The sequence below is a fragment of the Lycium barbarum genome, chromosome 4 (genome assembly GCF_019175385.1).
Source record: "Lycium barbarum isolate Lr01 chromosome 4, ASM1917538v2, whole genome shotgun sequence".
Lineage (NCBI taxonomy): Eukaryota > Viridiplantae > Streptophyta > Magnoliopsida > Solanales > Solanaceae > Lycium > Lycium barbarum.
The window spans coordinates 69491942-69502554 of NC_083340.1; positions in this window are offsets into that span (position 1 = coordinate 69491942).

The following is a 10613-nucleotide window of genomic DNA, read 5'->3' on the forward strand; positions in this document are numbered from 1 at the left end:
CGCTTAAGACATATTTTCATATAAATTATGTTTGATATGATTTCGTAAAATTCGGAAATAAGTTTGGACCTTATAATGAATGTGTGATTCGGTCTGGGCACCCAGGTAGGGTGCCAGTCGCGGCCCACGGGGCTGGGTCGTGACAAAAGTGGTATCAGAGCGGTTTGTCCTCGGAATGTCTACAGGCCGTGTCTCGTAGAGTCTTGTTTATCGATGTGTTGTGCACCACATCTATAAGCAGGAAGCTACAGGGCATTTAGGATGTTACTTTCTTTGGAATCTTAGATCGTGCGATAGAGCTGTGCTATTAGGATGATTTTGATCTGACTCGCCTTTGTGTTTGCAGTGATGCCTCAGAAGAAGGCAACGGCGGCCCAGAAGGGCAAAGCGAGGATGGGAGAGACTAGCCAGGCACAACGAGCTACCCGGGCTCGTGTTTATGATTTGCCTGAGGATGTGCCTCATTCTGAGGGGTCTGCTACACCCCCACTAGTACAGCCTGGAGCAGGACCTTCAGCAGCTCCAGAGGTCCGTGTACCCGCTCCTGAGACTCCAGCCCCTCAGCCAGGGGCGGAGGATCGGACCTTGAGGGAGGCTGTACAGCTGTTGACTACACTGGTAGCAGGACAGGCTCGCAGACGCGGGCGGAGGGACGATGATGACGATGACAGGCGGGACAGCCTGAGAGTTCGGGAGTTTCTGTTATGTGGCCCTCCAGAGTTCTTCGGGTCTAAGCCCGATGAGGACCCCCATGATTTTATTCGGGGGATGCGACGCTCACTGGACTTGGTCAGGGCTTCAGAGACCGAGTCGGTTGAGCTGGCTTCGCACAGGCTTCGAGATGTGGTTACCCACTGGTACGAGACTTGGGAGCTGTCTAGAGGAGAGGGTGCCCCTCCAGCCACTTGGGATCAGTTTGTGACAGCATTCACCCGCCACTTTTTGCCCCCAGAGTTACGGCGGGCGCGGGCTGATCGATTCTTACGTCTGCAGCAGAGGGGTCGGAGTGTTCGCGAGTATAATCTTGAGTTTGATTCTCTGGCCCGATATGCACTGGCCGTGGTAGCAGATATATCCGATCGGATGCACATATATGTTATGGGATTGGACCGGTATTTGGTTGATAGCTGTATGGCAGTGTCATTGCAGGCAGACATGGACATTGCCCGACTTCAGGCCCATGCGATGAGTATGGAGGACCGTCGCAGGTCTGATCCTGCTGGCAGAGATCGAGATAGGAGGCCGCCCAAGAGGGCTAGGTCCGCAGGTTATTCTGGAGATTCTCGAGGCGGACAGCCTCAGCAGCAGCAGTCAGATAGGCATTTTCCTTCGTCCGGCCGGAGTACTCAGTCAGGCAGCCGGAGATTCGATAGTACAGGACCGTCTGGGGCCGGTCAGAGCTCCAGAGTGGCAGGTTCACAGGTACCCAGGGGTCCCAGCCAGGCCAGACCACCCAGACCCCGTTGTCCTCCTTGCGGGAAGTCTCATCCCGGGGAGTGTTACCGAGCGACTGGAGCTTGCTTTTCTTGTGGCGGTCAGGGCCACTTTATGAGAGACTGTCCATTGGCTAGCGGTTCTGGTAGTGCTGCTCAGCAAACAGGGTCAGCCGCCGGTTCTTCATCTGTTCCATCTGTTGCACGCCCTGGAGGGCGAGGTATGCCAGCACCGGCAGGACGCGGTCGAGGCCGCGGTGGCGCTTCAGGTTCTAGCGGTCCCTCGAACTGCATATATGCTTTGGCCAGCCGCCAGGATCAGGAGGCTTCGCCAAACGTCGTCACAGGTACATTGCTGGTTTTCTCCAGATCTGTATATGCATTGATTGACCCTGGCTCTACTTTATCATATATCTCCCCGCTTGTTGCTAGTAAAATTGGGATAGTGTCTGAGCCTATAGAGCCATTTGAGGTAGCTACGCCAGTTGGGGATTTTGTTATAGCAAGACAGATCTATAGGGATTGCTTTGTGACCATTTATGATCGTAGCACTAAGGCTGATTTGATAGAGTTAGACATGCTTGAGTTTGACGTCATTATGGGCATGGACTGGTTGTCTTCCTGTTATGCTAATGTCGACTGCCAGAAAAAGGTAGTCCGTTTTCAGTTTCCAGGGGAACCAGTTATAGAGTGGTTCGGATCTACTGCATCGCCGAGGGGTAAGTTTATTTCATACCTCAAGGCTAAGAAGATGATCCAGAAGGGTTATATCTATCATTTGGTACATGTGCATGATATTGTCGCGGAGGTACCTACCCTTCAGTCTGTTCCGGTCGTCAGTGAGTTTCCAGATGTATTTCCTGACGAGCTTCCTGGCCTTCCGCCTGAGCGGGAGATTGATTTCACTATAGAGCTGATGCCGGATACGCAGCCTATATCTATTCCTCCGTACAGGATGGCACCAGCTGAGCTGAAGGAGTTGAAAGAGCAGCTGAAAGATTTGTTGGATAAGGGCTTTATCAGACCCAGCACATCACCCTGGGGAGCGCCGGTATTGTTTGTCAGAAAGAAAGATGGGTCATTGCGGATGTGTATCGATTACCGGCAGCTTAATAAGGTGACTATAAAGAATAAATATCCCCTCCCTCGGATTGATGATTTGTTTGATCAGCTGCAGGGCGCTAAATACTTTTCAAAGATAGATCTGCGCTCAGGTTATCATCAGGTGCGAGTACTGGAGTCAGATATCCCGAAGACTGCTTTCAGGACCCGGTACGGGCATTATGAGTTCAGAGTTATGTCTTTCGGGCTGACTAATGCTCCAGCGGTATTTATGGACCTGATGAACCGGGTATTTCGGCCTTTTCTGGATATGTTTGTTATTGTGTTTATCGATGACATCCTGATTTACTCGCGATCAGCTGAGGAGCATTCAGATCACTTGAGGACGATACTTGGCATTCTCCGTCAGCAGAAGCTATATGCTAAATTCTCTAAATGTGAGTTCTGGTTGACTTCTGTGGCATTCTTGGGCCATATTATCGGCGCAGACGGTATTCGGGTCTATACGCAGAAGATTGAGGCTGTGCAGAATTGGCCCAGGCCTACTACACCGACAGAGGTGCGCAGTTTTCTGGGATTGGCTGGGTATTATCGCAGGTTTGTGGAGGATTTTTCTTCCATTGCAGCACCACTGACTAGGCTTACCCAGAAAGCAGCAAAATTCCAGTGGACAGATGCCTGCGAGCGCAGCTTTCAGATGATGAAGGAGAGATTGATTACAGCACCAGTTCTGGCTCTTCCAGAGGGATCTGACGGGTATGTTGTCTATTGTGACGCCTCTGGTATTGGGATAGGATGTGTATTGATGCAGCACGGTCGAGTCATAGCCTATGCTTCCCGGCAGCTCAGACCGCACGAGAAGAACTATCCCACTCATGATCTTGAGTTGGCCGCGGTGATTCATGCTTTGAAGATTTGGCGGCATTATTTATATGGGGTCCACGTTGATATCTACACGGACCATAAGAGTCTCCAGTATATTTTTAAGCAGAAGGAGCTAAATTTGCGGCAGCGGAGATGGCTTGAGCTACTAAAGGATTATGACGTCGATATTCTGTACCATCCAGGGAAGGCCAATGTGGTAGCTGATGCGCTTAGCCGCAAGTCCGTAGGCAATCTGGCTGATGTTCCATCTGATAAGAGAGATTTGGTTCGTGATATTCGTCAGCTGGCCAGCCTCGGAGTTCGTTTGGCGGATTCTGGAGATTCTGGGATTTCTGTTCGTCCAGTTGCTGAGTCATCTATTATTCAGGAGGTAAAGCAGCGCCAGTTTGAGGATCCTCTTTTGATTCAGTACAGAGATGTGGCCCTTAATAAAGCAAAGACTCAGTTTGAGATCTCGCCTGACGGAGTATTATTATACGACGACAGATTCTGTGTACCGGACGTTGCGGGCTTACGGCAGCAGATTATGGGCGAGGCCCATAATGCACGGTATTCTGTTCATCCTGGTTCCACTAAAATGTATCGTGATCTCAGGTGTTTGTATTGGTGGGACGGCATGAAGAAAGATATTGCTGAGTTTGTTAGTCAGTGCCCGAACTGCCAGCAAGTTAAGATCGAGCATCAGAAGCCCGATGGATTATTATAGGAGATGGAGATTCCAGCCTGGAAATGGGAGATGATTAATATGGATTTCGTTGTTGGGTTACCGCGCACTCCACGCAGGTACGACTCTATCTGGGTTATTGTTGACAGGCTGACGAAATCAGCCCATTTCCTTCCGGTTCGGACTACCTATTCAGCTGAGGACTATGCCAGATTGTATATCAGAGAGATAGTCAGACTTCACGGAGTCCCTATATCTATTATTACTGACCGAGGTACCCAGTTTACAGCTAATTGCTGGAGGTCATTTCAGGAGGGATTAGGGACTCAGGTGAGCCTCAGTACAGCTTTTCACCCTCAGTCCGACGGACAGGCCGAGCGCACTATTCAGACGCTCGAAGATATGTTGCGGGCCTGCGTTATTGATTTCAGGGGCAGCTGGGATGATCATTTGCCGCTTATTGAGTTTGCCTATAATAATAGTTATCACTCTAGCATTCAGATGGCACCGTATGAAGCCCTGTATGGCAGGAAATGCAGATCTCCTATTGGTTGGTTTGACGTGGGCGAGACTAAGCTGATTGGGCCAGATGTGATCCAGGAAGTCGTAGATAAAGTAAAGCTTATTCGAGAACGGTTATTGGCTGCTCAGAGTCGACAGAAAGCTTATGCAGATAGACGACGTCGACCGTTAGAGTTCCAGATTGGCGACTGGGTATTCCTGAAGGTGTCGCCCATGAAGGGTGTCATGAGATTCGGTAGAAAGGGTAAGTTGAGCCCCCGGTACATTGGGCCGTATCAGATCGTTTGAAAGATAGGCGAGGTCGCCTATGAGCTAGACTTACCATCCGACTTGGAGGCCGTACACCCGGTGTTTCATGTGTCTATGTTGCGGAAATGCATTGGTGATCCTTCCAGGATATTCCCAGTTGATGGCATTCAGGTGACGGAGCAGGTGACAGGTGCTGAGACTACGCACTAAAGAAGTGCCCTCCGTCAAAGTCCTGTGGCGCAACAATAATCGGGAGGAGATGACTTGGGAGGCGGAGGACGAGATGAAGAAGAAATATCCCCACTTATTTCCGACGCCCACAAGTAATCTAAACTTTTAAGTTTGTTACATTAATTGACGAATAAATCATATGTGCTAGTTTTAGAGAGAGACTCCCTCGTTACGCTCATAAGACTAATCTAACATTCGGGGACGAATGTTCTTAAGGGGGGGAGAATGTTATGTCCCGTGTTTTCGTATAATTGGAAATTGAGAAATAATTACGATTTATGTGTTATAAGGAAATATTTTGATTTTGGTGAATATGACTATGTTGGTTATGGAATCTTTAATGTTAAGACATCGGGAAAGGCCGAGGGTAAATTTGGAGTTTCGGGAATTACAAAACGGGACTTTTAATGAATTGGGCCAAGAAAAATTGAAAAAGAAATTAGGCCCATATTTAATGGGGTGGCCGGCCACTAGGCAAGCCCAAGCCCATTTTTAATGTCATGTGCTATGCACATGACCCTTAATAATGGATATATATCAAGTATCTTGCTAACTATCAAGAACAAAAAAATAAATTGAAGAACACCCAAAGAAGGGCTCTCGGCCGAACAAGAATAGGGAGAAAGAAAAAAATTGTGCTAGCTTGTGTTGTGATCCAAAAATCTTGATTTTTGCATAGTTGTGGAGTACTCAAGACCCTCTTCAACGGGGTACAATTAGTTTGGCGTAAGGTGCGCGTTTGCGACAAGTCGGGTTTTCAAGAAAAGGTAAGAATTTTGCCCCTTTAATGTCATAGAATTGATATGAATATGTTAAAGATTGGGAATAGAGGAGAATCCCGTAACTTTGATGTAAATAGAAAGCCGTGGGTGTGTGTGTATATTGTGTGTTGGCCGTCAGCCATAGGGAGAAGAAAGTGAGGTGAATTGATCTTGTTTAGTTGGTATAATGTGTTGTTGTGATCCTTGTGTCGTAAATGATTGATTGATGAATTAAATTGGCGTTGGAAAATGATTTCGGATATTATCGGAAAGCGTATACCTTCGGTATCATTATGTATATCATTGTATATTTAGAGTGCTAAAGACTTTAAATATGAATTTATAATGATGTTAATGAATTCGGAATGAAACGACGCGAGTTAGAATGTTCGTCGTGAATTTTCGATGTTTTGAAGAATTATGGAAAGTAATGGATTTTGGGGTAATTTCGTGTATGGCTTGGATTGTAGTTAGGATGTGATTGTATAAGTTTGAATGAGGAAATGAATGCAATTATGTAGATATAGAATTGGAGTTTTGGAAGTTTGAATGAAAGTTGCCAACTTAGATAATAAAGTAGAACTTTGAAGCTAGAGTGGTTTGATTATTGCTTGTGTTGTTTGGTGATGTGTGGGCTGTTGTTATTGATGTATTTTGAGCCGGGCTAAGCCTCGGGGATGTTAGATTTATAGGGGAAATGCTGCCGAAATTTCGGTAGGCAAAAATGAAGTTAAAGGCATTTTTAAGCCTAAGAATCTCAATTGGTAACTTTGACCATTTGCAGATTTCAGACGAAACGGGACTGGACTTTTGGGAGAGCATACGACATCTGTGAGGTATGTAAAGCTTCCCACTCCTTCGTTTGGCATATCTTAGTATGATAGGCGAATATGAGAACTTCCGGAGCATTTCTGCTCCTCGAAACCCGATCCACAGAAAGGTTACTATTCATTCAATTCAATTGAAGCCTAAGGACTCTATTTTGGCTAGAATGCCACCACTCGTCCGAAACCTATCGAAATGTGGTCGGGTAACTTAGAAATGATTATGTATGACCCTTTGGCCGATAAATGTTCGGAAAATATGTTCGCCACCTCAATTTGACTCGAGGTGGGCCCGCTACCCCGAAACGCCCTAATTGTCTTATTGGGCTATCTTTGTGAATACAGTTTGACATGCTACTTTCGATTTTGGAACTTCCTCCTACGGGATATGTTTTGAATATTACGATGCGCTAAGTTACGTTTTAAGCTATACGTACTATTTTGGAAACGTTTTGTGAAATGAAACCTTATATCGACTAAGTATTCGATTACTTTGTATTATGAAATGACTTATGGGATTACTCTGTTTTGAGAGACTATTTTGAAGTATGATTTGCATTTGTTTGCTCACGACTCCGCTCGTGCCTTATTATGACTTCGTTCACCGGTTCCCGGGCCGGATTTTGATTCGTGCGCTTTATGATAATTCGACCGTATGCTGTGTTACGGTTCGCGAGGCTTCGCCATAGGGCCGGGTTCCGTTTGGAGTTATGCTGTGATATGGCTCGTGATGCGATACGCTCACCTATGATTATGTTTGTGTTCGGGGATGTACGGAGATTTGAAACCTTCTGGTGTTATGCTGTGTGTGGCGCCAGCGTCGGAGTGGCGACCACGTTCCTAAGCATTTGCATGATTTCGTTTGCATTATATATACGTATATGATCTTGATACGGATTTTGACATACCGATTTGTATTCCACTTTGTTATCTGATTTGCTTTCGCTTTGATCCATATTTCTGTACTCCGTGCTTTACATACTCAGTACATATTTCGTACTGACCCCCTTTCTTCGGGGGCTGCGTTTTTTGCCCGCAGGTACAGACATTGGTGATCCTCCACAGTAGGCTTCCCTCTTTGCTATTCCGGAGTACTCCTCTTTGATCCGGAGTCCACTTTTGGTACAGACTCCTTTTGCTTTGTAGATATTCTGTACATTTGACTATTTGGGTACGGCGGGGCCCTGTCTCGCCATATGTCTTTGTTTTGAGTTCGTAGAGGCCTGTAGTCATATATGTGGGGTAAGGGTCCTGTATATGTTGGTTTGATTTCGTTTTCTGGTCTTAAAGCGGTCTGCTTGTTATGATGGCCCAAATGGCCCTTATGCTTATGTTTGCACTTTTGACCGGCGATGTCTATTCCGCCGCTCAGTTGTATTTGATTTGTGCGACCGCTTAAGACATATTTTCATATAAATTATGTTTGATATGATTTCGTAAAATTCGGAAATAAGTTTGGACCTTATAATGAATGTGTGATTCTGTCTGGGCACCCAGGTAGGGTGCCAGTCGCGGCCCACGGGGCTGGGTCGTGACAAAAGTGGTATCAGAGCGGTTTGTCCTCAGAATGTCTACAGGCCGTGTCTCGTAGAGTCTTGTTTATCGATGTGTTGTGCACCACATCTATAAGCAGGAAGCTACAGGGCATTTAGGATGTTACTTTCTTTGGAATCTTAGATCGTGCGATAGAGCTGTGCTATTAGGATGATTTTTATCTGACTCGCCTTTGTGTTTGCAGTGATGCCTCCGAAGAAGGCAACGGCGGCCCAGAAGGGCAAAGCGAGGATGGGAGAGACTAGCCAGGCACAGCGAGCTACCCGGGCTCGTGTTTATGATTTGCCTGAGGATGTGCCTCATTCTGAGGGGTCTGCTACACCCCCACTAGTACAGCCTGGAGCAGGACCTTCAGCAGCTCCAGAGGTCCGTGTACCCGCTCCTGAGACTCCAGCCCCTCAGCCAGGGGTGGAGGATCGGACCCTGAGGGAAGCTGTACAGCTGTTGACTACACTGGTAGCAGGACAGGCTCGCAGACGCGGGCGGAGGGACGATGATGACGATGACAGGCGGGACAGCCTGAGAGTTCGGGAGTTTCTGTTATGTGGCCCTCCAGAGTTCTTCGGGTCTAAGCCCGATGAGGACCCCCATGATTTTATTCGGGGGATGCGACGCTCACTGGACTTGGTCAGGGCTTCAGAGACCGAGTCGGTTGAGCTGGCTTCGCACAGGCTACGAGATGTGGCTACCCACTTGTACGAGACTTGGGAGCTGTCTAGAGGAGAGGGTGCCTCTCCAGCCACTTGGGATCAGTTTGTGACAGCATTCACCCGCCACTTTTTTCCCCCAGAGTTACGGCGGGCGCGGGCTGATCGATTCTTACGTCTGCAGCAGAGGGGTCGGAGTGTTCGCGAGTATAATCTTGAGTTTGATTCTCTGGCCCGATATGCACCGGCCGTGGTAGCAGATATATCCGATCGGATGCACAGATATGTTATGGGATTGGACCGGTATTTGGTTGATAGCTGTATGGCAGTGTCATTGCAGGCAGACATGGACATTGCCCGACTTCAGGCCTATGCGATGGGTATGGAGGATCGTCGCAGGTCTGATCCTGCTGGCAGAGATCGAGATAGGAGGCCGCCCAAGAGGGCTAGGTCCGCAGGTTATTCTGGAGATTCTCGAGGCGGACAGCCTCAGCAGCAGCAGTCAGATAGGCATTTTCCTTCGTCCGACCGGAGTACTCAGTCAGGTAGCCGGAGATTCGATAGTACAGGACCGTCTGGGGCCGGTCAGAGCTCCAGAGTGGTAGGTTCACAGGTACCCAGGGGTCCCAGCCAGGCCAGACCACCCAGACCCCGTTGTCCTCATTGCGGGAAGTCTCATCCTGGAGAGTGTTACCGAGCGACTGGAGCTTGCTTTTCTTGTGGCGGTCAGGGCCACTTTATGAGAGACTGTCCATTGGCTAGCGGTTCTGGTAGTGCTGCTCAGCAGACAGGGTCAGCTGCCGGTTCTTCATCTGTTCCATCTGTTGCACGCCCTGGAGGGCGAGGTATGCCAGCACCGGCAGGACGCGGTCGAGGCCGCGGTGGCGCTTCAGGTTCTAGCGGTCCCTCGAACCGCATATATGCTTTGGCCAGCCGCCAGGATCAGGAGGCTTCGCCAAACGTCGTCACAGGTACATTGCTGGTTTTCTCCAGATCTGTATATGCATTGATTGACCCTGGCTCTACTTTATCATATATCTCCCCGCTTGTTGCTAGTAAAATTGGGATAGTGTCTGAGCCTATAGAGCCATTTGAGGTAGCTACGCCAGTTGGGGATTTTGTTATAGCAAGACAGATCTATAGGGATTGCTTTGTGACCATTTATGATCGTAGCACTAAGGCTGATTTGATAGAGTTAGACATGCTTGAGTTTGACGTCATTATGGGCATGGACTGGTTGTCTTCCTGTTATGCTAATGTCGACTGCCAGAAAAAGGTAGTCCGTTTTCAGTTTCCAGGGGAACCAGTTATAGAGTGGTTCGGATCTACTGCATCGCCGAGGGGTAAGTTTATTTCATACCTCAAGGCTAAGAAGATGATCCAGAAGGGTTATATCTATCATTTGGTACGTGTGCATGATATTGTCGCGGAGGTACCTACCCTTCAGTCTGTTTCGGTCGTCAGTGAGTTTCCAGATGTATTTCCTGACGAGCTTCCTGGCCTTCCGCCTGAGCGGGAGATTGATTTCACTATAGAGCTGATGCCGGATACGCAGCCTATATCTATTCCTCCGTACAGGATGGCACCAGCTGAGCTGAAGGAGTTGAAAGAGCAGCTGAAAGATTTGTTGGATAAGGGCTTTATCAGACCCAGCACATCACCCTGGGGAGCGCCGGTATTGTTTGTCAGAAAGAAAGATGGGTCATTGCGGATGTGTATCGATTACCGGCAGCTTAATAAGGTGACTATAAAGAATAAATATCCCCTCCCTCGGATTGATG